This window comes from Epinephelus fuscoguttatus, linkage group LG17 (genome assembly GCF_011397635.1).
Source record: "Epinephelus fuscoguttatus linkage group LG17, E.fuscoguttatus.final_Chr_v1".
Lineage (NCBI taxonomy): Eukaryota > Metazoa > Chordata > Actinopteri > Perciformes > Serranidae > Epinephelus > Epinephelus fuscoguttatus.
The window spans coordinates 28,619,533-28,629,341 of NC_064768.1; the positions used below are offsets into that span (position 1 = coordinate 28,619,533).

At 42.7% G+C, this 9,809-nt stretch overlaps 1 long non-coding RNA gene across 1 annotated transcript; it reads right to left on the bottom strand.

Moving 5' to 3' along the window:
* Nucleotides 1-1,006: 1,006 nt before the first annotated feature.
* On the bottom strand, nucleotides 1,007-9,487 carry LOC125904503 (uncharacterized). Its single transcript, XR_007451458.1, has 3 exons — nucleotides 9,261-9,487; nucleotides 8,325-8,407; nucleotides 1,007-1,198 (listed from the first exon to the last, which is right to left on the bottom strand). It is a non-coding gene; the product is annotated as an uncharacterized LOC125904503 (long non-coding RNA).
* Nucleotides 9,488-9,809: the final 322 nt, after the last annotated feature.

Consider the following 9,809-nt stretch of genomic DNA (forward strand, 5'->3'; position numbering starts at 1 on the left):
GTCATATTAAGCCAACCGTGTGATCCTTTAAGACCTTAAACAGAGAAAACAGGACTCATTATCCACCTCAGGTTTCACACAGTAATGCATGAAAACACACACACATACACGCAGGTGAGCATGTCCGGTGCTTAGGGGCCATGTTGCTGTATTTTCTTAGCCGGTGTCAGACAGGATGACCACACTGAGCAGGAATCAGGGGGTGTTTCCTCTAACTGCTCCCTGGGGTCTTTAGTGTCAACACACTCTCTCCTTCACACACTCTTCTTTGGTTTAAGTTTGTTTGCTTTATTTTACTATATATTCATGTTTTTCCTCACCTCTCCCTTTTATCATCCATTACTTCCTTTCTCTCAAAGTTTCAAAAGTCTGTTCATATCAATACCAAAGTTTTACAGAGCTTTAAAAAGACATTTTTTTTAAGTTTTAGGGTGCTTATAGAGATATTAGTTTGAGTGAAACTGCTGACAAAGAAATGAGAAGAGAGAGAGAGTTTTTCCAGCATGTCGTCTGAGCTCTAAATCTGCAGCCTCCAGCCTCGCAGATCTGGTCTTCCTCCAACATGGCAGGAATTCTCTCCCCTTTCTTCTTCTTCTTCTTTTATTCTCTCTGACTTTCCTCTTCCACGTCTGTTGACCACTCCCTCTGAGGCAATAATTGCATCTGCAACAAAAAGCAGTAGCATTTCCCAGTATAGTTCAAGGTGTTTTTGTGGACTTTACTGGCATTTTGTCTTACTTTTCTACTGTAAAACTAGTTAATTGCATATGGAAAAAAGTACCAGTCTGCAGGTTAACCAGTCATTACTCATGCTATGTTTACACCTACAGAGCTTTATTTAACATTTTAACACAAATCCCAAAGTTTCCAAGGATCTGCCTGCTGGATTTTTGGGGTAAATGTGCCCAAAATGATGAACGCAACCTTTAGAATATTCCCAGAATCATAGCTTTAATGGAGATTTGCAAAAGCCAATACATAACATACATGTCACAGTGCTGGAAAAACTGTATGTTAAAGTGTTAAGCTGCCTCACAGTATAATGGAATGTAGATTCTTCTCCTTCAACTTTGATAAAATGACTTTTTTTCTAGTGAGGTGATGCAGGGTGATCATTTCCCTTCACACAGACTCGTAGATGACGTGGCTGGGTCAGGCTCCTGAGACGGTGTCTGCTGCTCGTGGCTCAAACCGATTTCTAAAAGGGAACAGCAAAAAAAAAAAAAAAAAAAGTTAATGACAAGCCCTAGCGGCCAAAGTGAATCGAGAGCTGGCAGCGTTGGGTTGCATTTCCCTGCGTCTGCCCGCCTATTGTGGAGAACAGTCAGTGTTTAGGGAGGGACGTCTCCAGCTTAGAATAACATGGTATTAAACTCACAGATGACAATTCAGAGGGCCCTTTTTCACCATCTTCTACTCATTTGCTTTTCCTTTACCCCTCAGTTTCTTCTTTTAACTCTCTTTTACTTAACTATTTCTTTTCCGATTATTTGACACATGATGTCACTCAGGGTGCTGTGTCTTGAATTTAATATACATTTCAAACAAACCCTAACAAACATCTTTTATCTGTCCTGAAGGAAATGTGTTTTCTGCTCTTTTCTCAAACCTATTCTTCTCTTTTTTCTTCCTAACCAGATGTGTTTCTCCTCTGGATCTCCCCCTGTGCAGGCCCCCATGATTCATTTTCCACAGACATCTTAAAAGGTCCAAACCTCTCCCCTCCCCCATGCCTTTTTCCCCTTCTTCTCTTTCTCTCTTTCCCTGAGCTCAGACTCCCACTGCTGGATTGTCTCAGCCTGCAGTGCCTGTCAGTAGCAGTGGAACCAAAACTCAACAGAGGGAAGGAATGAAGCCTATGTGGAATCTCTATAGCCAAAGGGTTACGAACGATCCTCACGCTGTCTACCTCTCCCAACCTGGTGGTCGGAGGGGGAGGTGGGACGAGCCTGCCCAGGTGCTGCTGTGGGTGTTGCTGGGTGGATCCGCTGAATGACACCCTTAAGGAGGTAAACACACCTCCAGAATGAGGGGAAGTGATAAAGTGGGCGGATCACTTTTCTTATGGACTGCATTACTTTCACTGATGGGAGAAAAAAAAAAGTACAGAGGGAGAAACCTCTTCATCCTCCTCCCTCCTCACTCACTTTGCTGCCCCGCCACATTCCCACCCTTCCCCACCCCTCTCTGTCCCACCCAGACACACTCCTTGCCTCCTAGCTCCTCACCCACTCCCTCTCTTCTATGCTATTCCTACGACTTTCCAAGGAGGATGAAGCTTCCTTGTGATTGGCAGAGGGGTTTCCTGGCTGGAATCTGATTGGTTTGACAGTTTTTACCATAGTCAGTGCAAGTGACACGTTTGGACATAGCCCTATTTGTTTTCTTCTGAGGATTTATATGGCTTTCATGCCTGTCAGTTAAATAGAAGACAGTTAGCTTAGCTTAGCATAACTGAGAAGAGGGAACCACATGAATCTGCAGTGTTTTATTTGCTCTGGCTGATGCATCTTGTCTTCCGTCTCTCTGCTGAGGAAGCCCAGGTCTGGCCAATCACAACAGTTTATCTTTGATAGAACGATATACAATGAGATACACATTAATAAGTGAGTTTACACAAAATACGTGATGGCATCATTTTTGGCTTGTGCACCGTAGCACAAAAAACAAACAAACAAAAAAACAAGATGGCGGTAGCTGGTGTGGAACTTTATGTTGAAGTTCTATTGTCAAATTCTGATGGTAAAAACAGCGACACTCCTTTACAGTCATATTGATTCTACACAATCACAGCTCATCTCTGCACACTGTCACATGTTTCATTACTTATCTGACTGGTTGTGGGTCTATCCAATTGCACCCAAAGGCATTCTGATCTATAGCCGCTGATAGCGCCCCTTGACCAAAAAAGAAGTAAGAGGTTCCAGACTAACTCGCATTTGCAAATTGGTGTGGCAATGCTAGTTTTATTCTGCCCAAAGATAAAAAGAATCTGACTACCAACGCCTCTAAAGCTGACAGAGGACACGTTATGCCTCATGGAGAAGTGATAAGCTGTAGTTTTACTGCACCGGGCCATTTCTTGGCTAGGTTTTAACTCACAGTGGTTGCATGGCAAATTCATGGTGATGATACGATCCTAGAAACAACCCTAGGTGGTTTGGGCATTTGATCAGGATGCCTCCTGGGCGCCTCCTGCTGGAGGTGTTTTGGGCATGTCCCACTGGCAAGAGGCCCCGGGGCAGACCCAGAACACACTAGAAGGATTACATATCTCATCTGGCTTGGGAACACCTTGGGGTCCCCCAGGAGGAGCTGGAAAGCATTGCTGGGGAGAGGGATGTCAGAGGTGCTTTGCTCGGCCTGCTGCCCCTGCTCCCCGGTCCCGGATAAGCGGATGAAAATGGATGGAAGATGGTAGAGCCAGGCTAACTGTTTAATTGTCTCCAGTATTAGGCCTGTTTCCACTGAAGAAGTTCCTGGTACTATTTGGGGGGCAGGAACTTTACAGGAACGTCCTCTCGCTCGGCCCTCTCAACCGCCGTGTCTCCACTGAGAGAGCGGTGTAGGACAAAGGTTCCTGTAAAGTTACCGGGCTCTGGATGTGACGTAATCGATGCGCGACCATTTTGACCGGGGCGACGCGGCAAAGAAACAAACAAAGAAGAACAACAACAAAGAAGAAGAAGCACGAAGCAGAAGTAAGAAGAAGAAGAAAGCAGACATAAGAAAGACGATTATCAACATGGAAGGAGCTGAGGTGGTTTCTGGCGTGTCTCTTCATTTACATGGCGGTGGAAGCTATGAACAAGAGCTGCTGAGTTTTAAAAATGGCGTCTATTTTGTTGCTTTCTGTTGACGTCACATCCCGCCTTGAGTATATCCAATCAGCACCAGGTAAACCCCAAGCCCCACCCAGGAGTTTTTCGGGGCCGTTCTGAGTACCTACTCCGAGGCAGGGACTTGTTTAGCCCATGTAAAAGTTCTGGAACTCTGTCCTTAGGGGGTGGTTCCTGCGGTGGAGACACGCACCAACGGCCCCGGCACCATAAAATTACCCCGAAGTTCCTGCGGTGGAAACGGGCCTAGTCATGCTAAGCAAAGCTAAGCTAAGCTAACTGTTGGCTGTAGTGTCATATTTACTGCAAAGACATAAGAAAGCAAAAAGGCACATTCCCCAAAATGTAGAATTATCAAATGAGATGAATAAAAACGCAAAACCGAGCTAAGTTTATTGGAGCTGAGCTAACAGTGTGAAGCTGTTAAAAACAACTTTGTAACTGACAATACGTTGAACGGGAAGACAGACATGATGTTACGGGGAACAAATACACACATATAACTATACCAAACAAGAAGGATGAAGATATAAAAGATGTCCTTGGAAGTCTTCCAGACACACAAACTAGGTTCAAAAGCCTTTGTAGTTAGACATTAGCTATACTTAGACAGATTATTTTAATTACATAAACAAGAGGTTGATGTACATGTGATTTGCATTGGTGGAACTTTCAGTGCACACACCTGTGCAAAGTGAGTGTGTGAGTGTGCCAGCCATACCTTGTCTTTACAGGCACGTGGCCTGTGATTGCATGTTAAGAGAATCCCCCCATTTCTCCAGCAATAAAACGTAAATTGAAAGGTGGGCCAGGGAGAGGTGAGACCTACAATTACCTGTCGTCTGCTCTGCAGTGCATCTGTATTCCTTCAGTGCTACAAACCTCCACATGGGGCTACACAGTCGCTTATCCTTGAAATGTGTTGGATTGCAGTTATACATTTAAACATTAGCTCCCGAGTGCTCAAAGTATGTGCAGTTTACACCTCAGTCCCTTAAATGATTTAATTTATTCAGATTTCTCTTCTTGGTATAAGCAGGTATCCTCAAAGTGTTACAGTCTGAAACCACGAGCAAAGAGGATAACAGACGCTCAAACAAGTTAAGTCAAACAGCTTAAATCAAAGCATTTTATCACAGTTTTGCATGGATTTGATGAATTCAACAATCTTCTTCAATAAGCAGTGACCTTTTAGAGACTCCTGCTTTATTTACCAGCCAAACTGTCCTTTCTTTGAGCTAAACAGGAAGTTCCATTTTAATAGGGCAGCCTGATCGTTGTGATAAAGTCTGCCTGCAAAGGGAAAATACAAAGAGACCAGAGGACTGTGCTGTGGAAGCATAGTAAGTCAAATCAAGTGATCCGTCATTATAATACATATGCATTACATTATAGTGCTGCTATTACATGGAGACTTTGTTAATTTTGCCCTGTATTAAACTGTATTTAATGCCATGGGATGTAGCATCAGATAGATAGAGAAAACTAAATCGCAAGATGCAAAAGTCCCATCGGCTAAATGCAAACAGCATTTAAAGGGGGTTGAAAGTTAATGATTGTTTGGTTACAGTGCACTTATGAATGGTTACGCAGAGCTTTCTCCCAGCACACATCCTCAGATGAACCCGGAGTCCTATCGTCCCATCCAAGGTCTACATCGGGCAAAACCTCCTGCCACGTTGTCTCTCCTGTTCTCTCTCCCCTCCCTGTCTCTCTCCTTCTTCTCTCTCAGTCTCTCTGTCTCTTCCTCATTCCCTCGCTCTGCGTTTCTCACTGTGATTTTTTTCATTTCTTCGACCAGAGTCTGCCTCTCTGTTTTTTCACTGTCTCATTCTGTAGCTCTCTCTCTGATGACACCTTTCTTTCTTTCTTTCTTTCTTTCTTTCTTTCTTTCTTTCTTTCTTTCTTTCTTGTGATGTGGTGCTCGAGATGATGAAGGGAGGGCCAGTCCAGTCGACTTGCTTCCTGTGCTCCATGCAGCCTAAATGCCAGCTTGGTGACCACACATCGTTGCATGAAGGGCGCAGTGACGGTTCAGCTGCTGCAGCTCGGTCACAGGCCATTTTCACCAAGCTGTAGTCTCTCATTTTGTCAGGACTTTCAGACAGACACACCGTTGGGTCCCATCAGCTTTTATGTACATAAAATGCATGCTGCATGTCTAAAAGAAGTTGAGACTGTGCTCTTGGTGTTGAATTTTGTCAACGATCTGCAGTATATTTTTTCATAGAACTAAAGACAGATATATCTTGTGTCTAGGCTTGGATTGAAATTGTAAAAAAGTTGAAAAATAAAACCACCCTCTGATAACTTCTAAGGGTAAAATGGTAAATTTACAATCGTTGCTTTGAAGTCTAATCAAAACATGGCAGACATGGTTCAAAAATAGTCCCAAAAAGCAGTGGCGCCCTCAGAACTTTTTGCAGGGCAGGCCAAATGGGGCCACTGAAAATCTTAGGGTGGCACACCACAACCAAAAGCTGAAACTGGACATCAGGAATTTGCTTATGCCGCTTAAGTATAGGCAAGTCAGTTTTTACAGTCAGTGTTACTAATTGTATGAAGTGCACAGACTAATACTGGTACAGTTACCATTCTGTGTACCAAAATATTCCAGTTATGTATCTGTATATTCCATATTAGGTGGCGAAGGAGTACATTGATTGTGAGGAACAAACCTTTGCTGGGCACAAGTCTTTTAAATTTTATGAGAGACTTGTAGAACCCATTTTCATTCAGATATCTTGAGTTGAGAGTTCAAGAGACTCTCTTAATAAATGGCCGTACCACTTGTTCCCTCACCACAGTGTAGCCTAACTTTGGAGTGCTATTTAGCTCCCTCTCCAACAAACTGTGCCGACATGTTTGATACCGAAGGATACCTTTGGTTGTCTAGTTTCACAAGATCCCCAATGCATTCTGATCCCAACTTATCAAATATTGCTGCTCTGTCTGTCTGCCTCGTATTTATGTTTATTAACTTGTACAATGAAAGCCTGTGGTTAGGTTTAGAAAAAAACATCATGGTTTGGTTCAACATTCACACGAGAAGCAAACACCAGGCTCCAGGATGAAAGTCCCATCCACCTTCCCTCCTGCTCGCCCTATAGGGACTTTCCAACTCCTTAAATTACGTCGTTACCGGCAGCATTCCAAACTGATTCCACCATACCACCGTATACCAAAGTATAGTCTAGAAATAGGAACGATAAGCCAACATAGGCTCACATGAGACACATACCTTGACCTCCTGGGGGAAAGTCCTGTACTTGACCCATTCTTTCACCTGCATGGACTTTGTTGCTCTTTATGCTACATCATCTGACTTTCTGACAGTGAATTTTTGCATTTTTTTTCGTGTAAATTTACCACTTTTATTTTAACCTGCAACAGGCGTAATACGCTGTCATATAAAACTGTCACAGAAGCATGAGTTTTTCAACGACAACAGTAATGTAAGTCACTAAATAAGTAGCTTTCTTAATGACAATTTTCTGTCTCCCCACCTACAATTGGACATTAATTGACAGATAGTAGAGACAGACAAGAAATGTAGGAAGAAAGAAGGATGACAAGGTGTGTGTCTTAACCACGAGACAGCAGGATGCCTGTCTGCGTTGTAATTACTGAGGCCTTACATGAAATATCCCGTTTTACTCTAATGTATATGTATCAACTAGATGTTTTTACCAGCAGAGTATAGTGCATGATTTCATTGGTTGCAAATAAATGAAAACATTTTTGGGCTATAGATGTGTCCCAGTTTAAGGACTGGGTCCATGAAGGTGTCTTCAGAGGACGTGAAGGCCAAACTGGGCCTGCTCCATTCTCCACATATGAGACAGAGCAGCCTCAGACCAACTTTGACTCATAAAGTCAAACAATTTCCAGATTTATCACCAGGAATGCTTTCCCTCAGAAAGACAAGAAAGCAAAGACTGAGGTTAAATTTTTAACTGTAACGCATGGTAGACAGCTAAAAAATGCACCACATTAATATTCAATACATGCATATAACATACACATTTACATCTGTCATGCCATTGCATCTTTTTCTCCATGATTTCATGGTGACACTGTCGGAGATATCGATCATGTGCTGTGTGTGATGCATTGTACCTAATTGCCCCTCAGGGACATTACAGTTTTGTCAGTCTTTAATTTTGTTTCTGAATCAATGTAAGTTACATGTGTGATTAAGTCTGGCTTCCATCGCTTACATTTCAACCAGTGATCAGCTGGTACCTGAAGGCAAAAACCTGGTATCAAATATGGCCATATGGTCATTTGATATCCCAGTTTGCATGTACGTTGCATACACATACACACTGTTGACCAACCATTTCATCTTACCCCAGTCTCCAGTGTCTAGACTGCAGTCTCTTACTAAAGCTCCAGAAGGCTACAGTGATCTAAACTGCAGTTCTTCCTACCTGCTCATTACAACATATAAACATATTATAGAGAATCACACCAGCACTTCACCTCAAACGTCTCTGGCAACACTGCGAGAGACATGAAGCATCTGAACGCCTCCCACAATCCTTTGTAGGGACCGCCCCGACCATCTGCAGACAAAAAAAGAGAGTGAGAGAGAAGAAAATTAACAGAGTCTCCTAAAATAAATGTTAAAAAGAAAAGAAAGATTAAAAACAAGAGGCAACTATTTGTAACGTTCAAGATTTTTACATCCAGATTTATCAGCTTTTCTATAAAAATGTCATCCAGTAGAATAAAGCATTGTGTCAAAAGTTCACAGTGTTTCGGGTGTTTTAAGCAATGTATCATAATTTTATTTTTGCTGCCTGTTTCTGTCTCTGGTAAAACAAAGACTTTCTGACTGCACATGCTTTTTTCTCCTCTGTGAACTCTGGCCTAACCCTTCATGAGTGAGAGCGCAGCATCCTCTTCTGGTTAAAATGCTCAATAAACAAGATGTTCCCTGTGTTTGGGTTTCTTACCCTCTCCTTCCTGCGGAGTTTCTACAGGAATTGCCAAGAGAAAAATAAGACTACCACTGCTATCTGTACAAATGATAATTTACATACTGGTTTTAAATCTATTGATGCAACATGGATGGAATAATTGTTTCCCATGTGCCTATGTCTTGCTGGAAATATGAGCTCAACTACTGCATGAAGCACTATAACAGCGTCCTCTCCTTACATAAAGAAGCAGTGGCACATTGTCCACTGGAGGGTGCCACTGCATCACATGCTGCACCATCAGCTAATTTGTATCCTCCTTAAAATGCGCACTACAGCCACACTTTGATCTGCTGGTCACCAAATCTCCACTGGAGCTTTCACACATTGAGTGCCTTGCTAAAGCAGACCTCAGAACCAACATGTATTCTTTGGGGACGGGACTTAATTTCTTTCACAACAAACCTGCTGTGATCCAGTAATAACCTGTATTTACCTGCTCCTGTGAGATCCTCTTATATGTAATCTCCTCTGGGCAGCAGAGTGCAGTCATTTTGTTCAAAGAAAAACACAAACATCAACAAAAAAATCTCCACCAGGAGTGTTAGATTCATCTTGTTTCTCCACTCTCAACTCAGACGACCCCATGCTTGGTCAAACACTTGAATGTGTCATCCGTGAAATAATTTTCCAGGAAAGCCTTTTCTCATGCAGATTGACACGGTTCTGTTCAGAGTCCATCTTATGTTGGGTCTGTCCACTTCTAAGCAAAGCTTGTCTGCTGATTGTGGCACAAATCTACGTCACCAGCTTCCTGTTGTGGTACATGATGCATCATTTCCTCTCCGAGTCCATTTGCAGTCTCCACTAAAAGTCATATTTCTCTGCAAGCATTCGTGAACTCTTTGTGACCGACTGAGAGAATAAATAAAACTTCTGAGTGCAGCGTGACCTAGCCGTCAGTCAGCAGAATAAATTATGTTTTGATATTCTTCTGCAGCTATGTATTTCTCTGAAGATGCAGGATGACAGACGGGTTACCAAA